Here is a 7,485-nt window from a genome sequence, read left to right as displayed (position 1 = left end):
GTATATAAGGAACGTATCTAAACATAATAAAAGCAACATACAGCAAGACAACAGCCAAAATCAAATTAAATGGAGAGAAACCTAAAGTAATTCCACTAAAATCAGGAACAAGACAAAGCTGTCCACTCTCTTCATACCTGTTCAACAGTACGCTAAGGTCTAGCTAGAACAATAAGACAACAAAAGGAGATCAAAGGGATACAAACTGGAAAGGAAGAAGTCACAATTTTGCTATTTGCAAGTGATATGATAGTATACGTAAGTAACCCCCAAAAGTAGATAAGGGTACTCCTACAGTTTATCAACTGCTGATAAACAGTTTTGGTAGTGTGGCAGGACACAAGATAAACTAAAAAAAAAAAAAATCAGCAGCCCACATACATACAAATGATGAAGGTGCTGAGAAAGAAGTCAGAGAAACATCATCAGTTATAATAGCCACAAATAACATAAAATATCTTGTGGTAACACTAACTAAACAAGTGAAAGACCTATACGACAAGAACTTTAAGTCTTAGAAGAAAGAAATTGCTGAAGATATCAGAAAATGGAAAGATCTCTCATGCTCTTAGATAGGTAGGATCAATATAGTAAAAATGGCAATCTTACTAAAAGCAATGTACAGATTCGATGTAATTCCCATGAAAATCCCAGAAAAATTCTTCACAGACCTTGAAAAAACAATACTCAACTTCATATGGAAAAACAAAAAACCCAGAATAGTCAAAACAATGCTCTATAATAAAGGATCATCTGGAGACATCACCATCCCTGACATCAAGGTCTATTATAGAGCTATAGTAATGAAAACAGCTTGGTATTAGCATAAAAACAGACAGGTGGACCATCTGAATTGAATCGAAGACCCAGATATTGATCCACATACCTATGAACATCTGATTTTTGACAAAGAACCTAAAATTATGCAATGGAAAAAAGAAAGCATCTTCAACAAATGGTGCTGGCATAACTGGATGTCAACATGTAGAAGAATGCAAATAGATCCATATCTGTCCTCATGCACAAAACTTAAGTCCAAATGGATTAAAGACCTCAACATAAGTCCAGCGACACAGAGCCTCATAGAAGAGAAAGTGGGAAGCAGCCTTGAACACATGGGCCAGATCACTTTCTAAATATAAGACCAATAGCACAGACACTGAGAGCAACAATTAATAAATGGGACTTCCTGAAACTGAGAACTTCTGTAAGGCAAAGGGCACAGTCACTAAGACAAAATGGGCAGTCTACTGAATGGGAAAAGATTTTCACTATTCCCCATGTCAGAAAGATATATCTCTAAAATGTATAAAGAACTCAAGAAACTAGACATCAAATTACTAAATAATCCAATCAAAAAATTGGGATGCAGATCTAAACAGAATTCTCAAAAGAAGAATTGCAAACAGCCGAAAGACACTTAAGGAATTGCTCAACATCCTTAGCCATCAGGGAAATGCAAATCAAAATGACTCTGAGATACCATCTTACACCTGTCAGAATGAATAAGATCCAAACCACCAATGATAGCTTATGCTGGAGGAGATGTGGAATAAGAGGAACACTGCTCCATTGCTGGTAGGAGTGCAAACTTGTACAGCCATTTTGGAAATCAGTAGGTGGTTCCCCAGAAAATTGGGAATCAATCTACTTCAGGACCCAGTAATACTGCCATTGGATATAAACCCAAAAGATGCACCCCCATACAACAAGGACATTTGCTCAACTGTGTTCTTAGCAGCATTATTCATAATAGCCAGAACCTGGAAAACAACCTAGATTTCCCTCAGCTGAAGAATGGATAAAAATAATGTGGTACATTTATTTACACAATGAAGTACTACTCAACAGTAAAAAAAAAAAAAACCAATGATATCTTAAAATTTGCATGCAAATGGCCAAATGGATGGAACTAGAAAAAAACCATCCTGAGTGAGGTAACCCAGACCCAGATAGACAAACATGGTATGGCTTCACTTGTAAGTGGATATTAGATGTAAAGCAAAGGACAACCAGCCTTTAGTCCACCATCCCAGAGAAGCTAGGTAACAAGGAGAACCCTAAGAGAGACATACATGGATCCCGGTGGTAAGGGGAAAAAGACAAAATCTCTTGGGAAAATTAGAGGTGGGGGAGAAGGGAGGGTGGAAGGGTAGGAGGAGGGAAAAAGGGGGAGGAGAAGGAGAACATGAACAAATGAGATGCTTAAGAAGAGGGAAGAACAGTGAGGGAGAGAGAGGAAAGAGGAAGCCATTAAAGGGCCATTGAGAAACATGGCACTAGGGAAATTCCCAAGAATCCACAAGGTTGACTCCAATTCCATAGTGGACAATGAGGACTACTGAGATCTCAAGAACAATGGTAATGGGTTTTTGATCCTACTGCACATACTGGCTTTGTGGGAGCCTAGGCAGTTTGGATGCTCACCTTACTAGACCTGGATGGAGGTGGGTGGTCCTTGGACTTCCCACAGGGCAGGGAACCCTGATTGCTCTTTGGGCAGATGAGGGAGGGGGACTTGACCGGGGAAGGGGGAGGGAAATGGGAGGTGGTGGTGGGGAGAAGGCAGAAATCTTTAATAAATAATAAAAAAATGACTCTAAGCAGCAGTGGAGAGGGTGCCCCTGTAATCAGGTTGATGACTACCTTAATTGTCATCATAGAACTTTCAACCAGCAACTGATGGAAGCAGATGCAGAGATCCACAGCAGAGCACTGGGCCGAGCTACCTGAGACCAGCCCTAGAGAGGGAGGAGCGATAATATGAGCAAAGGGGTCAAGACCATGATACCCACAGAAAGAGCTGACCTGAACTAGCGAGAGCTCACTGACTCTGGACTGATAGCAGGAGAACCCGCATAGGTCCAATTTAGGCCCACTGAATGTGGGGTCAGTTGTGAGGCTTGGGCAGCCTGTGGGGCCACTGGCAGGGGCACCAGAATTTATCTATCTGTAGTGCTTGAACTGGCATCTAGGAGCACATTTTTTGGAGGGTTACCTTTCTCAGCCTAGATATAGGAGGGAGGGCCTTGGTCTTGCCTCATAGTGAAGTGTCAGACTTTGTTGACTCCCCATGGGAAGCCTTACCCTTTCTGAGGAGTGAACGGAGAAGTGGGGAGGGAGGAAGTGGGGGAGATAGGGGGAAGGGAGAGAATGGAAACAGAGATAGCTATCTAAAATGAGAAAAAATTGTATTAAAAAATTCAGTGTTTCAGTCAACTTTGTGTTGCCCATAAGATGTGGGACTCTTAGCTACCTCCCCAGTACCATGTCAATCAGCCTCCGCATTGCCATGCTATCCCCCATGACGATAATGGGCTGAACCTCTGAAAATGTAAGTGAGCCACCACAATTAAATATTTCCCTTATAACATTGCCATGGCTGGGATGTAGTGGTGCATGCCTTTAATCCCAGCACTTAGGAGGCAGAGGCAGGTGGATCTCAGTGAGTTTGAGACCAGCCTGGTCTACAAAGCAGGTTCCAGGATGGCCAGGACTGTTACATGGAGAAACTCTGCCTTGAAATTAAAGAAAAAAGCAAATAAGCAAATGAAAAGATATTCTATGCCATCTGGGGGTGAAAGGCCAGTAGTTAGACTGTACTCTACACCTATCAGAATATCTTAAATCCAAAATGCTGACAACAATGGCTGCAGAGAATGGGGAGTAACAGGGGCACCCCTCACTGCTGGTGAAAATATAACACATGAAGTCTGCTTCAGAGACTGTTTGGTGGCTTATTACAAAACTAAATGCACTATTATTATATGACCTGGTAGGCACCCTCCTCAGCATTTAACTGGATGAGACTGTCATTCACTCAAAAAAAAATACATTAAGAATGCTCGGATATTTCTAGCAGCTTTATTGATAACTGTCTATCTTTAGTGCAGATGAGATGTTCCTCCGTGGATGAAGGAATAACTGTTTCATATGGACACAGGAATATTTATTACTCATTGCTAAAAGAGAATGAAGTTCCTCTATTGTCAATAACAACAACATGTATAGATGTGCCCATGTACATTGTTGATGGGGATGGAAAATACAGACACCACTTGCTTGAGAACATTATGTGAAGTGAAAGAAACCAATTTCCCAAAGACAAATATCACTAACTCCATTTACATGAGCTTCCTAGAGTTCTCAAATTCATAGAGAGAAAGTGGATAGACAGTTTCTCAGGCTAGAGATGGGGAGTTACTGTTTAATGGGTACAGAGCTTTATTTGGCAAAGATTAAATTCTGGAGACGAATAGAGATAAGTGGAAAACAGCATGATGTACTTAATGTCACCAAACTGTGCTCGTGTGTGTGTGTGTGTGTGTGTGTGTGTGTGTGTGTGTGAACTGATACTGTGGATGTCCAAGGGAACGGCTACTCCCAGAAGTGCACATCAAAGCCTGCAGCTTTGATGGAGGCTGATCTCCCAGGAATGGGTGCAGGGTGGCCACTGGCAAACCCATCTTTCCCTTTTGTGTGGTCTTTGCCATTCTGTGTCTCAATGTCTTATTCAGGCTTTTTCCAATCCCTAGCTTACCAAGGACCCGTCTAGGCATCCCTTCCTCTCCTGCAATGTTCTCTAGACTGTAGACACTTCCTCATTTCGAGGTCCCAAGTTTAATTTTGAAGAAATCAAACTGGCTATCCTGTTTATGTGGCACAAACACAATATCAGGGAACTTGTGAGCTGGTGGTTCCTGACCAATCCCCTTTGTCTTGTGAGCATCTCCTCCAGCTGCCAGCTGTTCTCAGAAGGAGCCAGGTGCCATCAGAGATAAAAGCCAGGTAAAAGAAATGACCATAGCGCCAGTGACCTAACCTAAAACTTGAAGAGTAACTGGTTCTGTATTCACTCAGAGTTATGGCTCCTTCCCATTCCTTTCCCTACAACTTCTGTGGTTTGCTATTTTCTCTTTGATTTACACCAGAGACAAAATGATTTATGAGGCAAAGCTCATGTTATTCATTTTTGCATATGGATATCATTACGTAGTATCACTTAAACAGTGGTTCATTAATTAACAAGAAATGAAAAATTTAAAAGCATTGATTTGGTAAACCGAATACACGAGTTGACTTCATTATCTGATTGACCTTTTAAAAAAAAATCTAATCTTTCTGGTTTTGCAAAACATACAGGCTTGATTGTATTAGGAGGCCACAGCATGTGCTTCTGAACCCTGGGAAAAACACTGGAGTGTACATCCTTACCATCAGTGATCTCAACCCCTGCAAGGAACTTATGACCCTCTCATGGGAGTTGAAAGAGGAGAATACTTCCCAGGCTTGCCTGTGCATAGAATCCTGCTAACGTAGACCATTCCATGGAAACTTGACTGGGAGAATCTCAGAAACAGGCTTACTTGTCTCCAACTGATTTTGTACCATCTTGGCCCCTTTAGTTGTTCCCTGTCTGTACCACACTTCTGCTTATCTCAGGTGCCTTTTCCCCTATCTCTGTCTTACAGGTCACCAAGTCCATTGAGTCAGAGTTCACCCAAGTCACTTTTTATCTCAGGGACTGATAGGGTACCTCCTGTGACAGAGCAAGATAAGGCACAGTTACTCTGTGGCAGCTGTGCATGTGAAGCCATCTGAGTGGGCAGCTGTCACCTGGGCCGGCCTTAGGCTGTCGCTTCCTCAACAGATCATTGCCTCACCTGTGTCACTAGTGGGAGGCACAGTCTAACTCTGTGGCTATCTTACGGCTTTAAGTACCTCTTGTGGCTTTGATTAATGAGCAGATAACTAACAGATTGGAGGCCAAAGAACAGGAAAATATCATCAAAAAACAGAATAGGGGCGTGGCCTTGGCTGCAGAAAACCCTGCTGTGCCCTCACAGAACTATGAGCTGGGTGGCAAAGGCCACAGAAACAACTCCCTTGCAGGTCTAGACGCTGGAAGTCTGTTATCCAGGGCTGCCGTGTCTATACTTCCAAAAGCCTTTAGGTTCCTTGTTTCTCCTGGCTTCTGAGGGCTGTGGATGTTCCTTGCTTGGTAGCAGCAGGAATCCCTCTTTGGCTCTATGTGTGCGAACCTCTCCTCCTCTGTGTCCACGGCAAAGGCTGTATCATGAGTGCCTGAGAAACTTGGAGCGAATGTAAAATATTGATTGAACAAAGCAGGCATAACGGAGGAGCTTACTCCATGTTTCTTTTCCCTTAATGCAACTTACTTCTTTCAGCAACAGCTGAGAGGACTTGTGTTTGCTTGTGACTTTGCCATTGCTATTCGTTTATTTGCAACAGTATCTCACTATGTAGCAGTGGTTGGCATGGAACTCACAGTGTTCTGCCTGTGCCAGCCTCCCAATTGCCGGGGTTAAAGGTGTGTACCACCATGCCCAACCAAATTAAGGGTTTGCAATTCCAACTTTCCGGGTGAGGGCACCTAGTCTCTCGAGAAAGTAGAGTCTTATTCCTGTCAGTGCACAACTAGCATTTGAATCCAAGTTGCTCTGTCCCCAAGCTCAATACTTTTGCTTGTTCTACCCCTATTTACATGTCTTTTCTGTGAGAGGTAAACACACTAGTCACAAATCCAGCAGAGTGGATGCGGAGGGCTGTGGACAAGGAGACTGTCAACAGAACAAGGAAGCTGATGAAGACTGAAGATTCCTCCTGGATTCCTAAGCAGGCTCGGCCATTCTTGTTTTTGTTTAATTTTGAGACGGTTCCTCTGTGTGATGCTGGTTGTTCTGGAGTAGACTAGGCTGGCCTTAAACTCAGAGATCTGCCTGCCTTTGCTTCCCAAATGCTGGGATTAAAGGTGTGCACCACCATCACCTCTCTTCCAACATTTGAGCTCAAGACGCTCTTGATTTTCTCTCTGATGATCTATCTCTGGACTAGCCCTGCCCTTCAGAAGGCATGTGAAGTCACTTGATTAATCACGTATTGTCTCTTTCCTACCTGCCCTTGACAAGCTTATTCTCCCAGGATAACAGAGTACTCGTGTACTACAAAGAGGAAGAGAGCATAGAAATTAATTAGAGATTTGACAATAACAACAACATGGAGCTAAGAGTGGAGAAATGGGAATATCTACTTGTAAAGTTTTTGAATATATATACACGAAACAGTATATCACCACTTGAGGGCAGGCAGCAATTAGTTAAATGTGTACACTAAAATTTGTGAAATGGCCACAGAAATAATGATATAGATAGAAACTCTGAGAAGCCACAGAGGAGATTAGATGAAATAAAAATAATCATTCTACCAAGAAATATTCACAAATAGTCAGTGAGCACAGGCAAAGGTTCTCGGTGTTATTAGTTGTCAGGGAGATGCCAATCAAACCTCCAGTGACTTTCTGCTTGATACCCAACAGGACGGCTGTAGGCAAAAAGACAGATACTAACAGATGTTGAGACAATGTCGAGAAGGAAGAATACTCAGACGTTGCTGGAGGGAACATATATATCAGGCAGTAACTTTGCAATAGCTTGGCCACTGTCCATATCATCCAGCAAATCTATC

The sequence above is a fragment of the Microtus pennsylvanicus genome, chromosome 3, assembly GCF_037038515.1.
Source record: "Microtus pennsylvanicus isolate mMicPen1 chromosome 3, mMicPen1.hap1, whole genome shotgun sequence".
Taxonomy (NCBI): Eukaryota; Metazoa; Chordata; class Mammalia; order Rodentia; family Cricetidae; genus Microtus; species Microtus pennsylvanicus.
The sequence above is the reverse complement of the archived record's forward strand: the minus strand, read 5'-3'. Positions refer to the sequence as shown.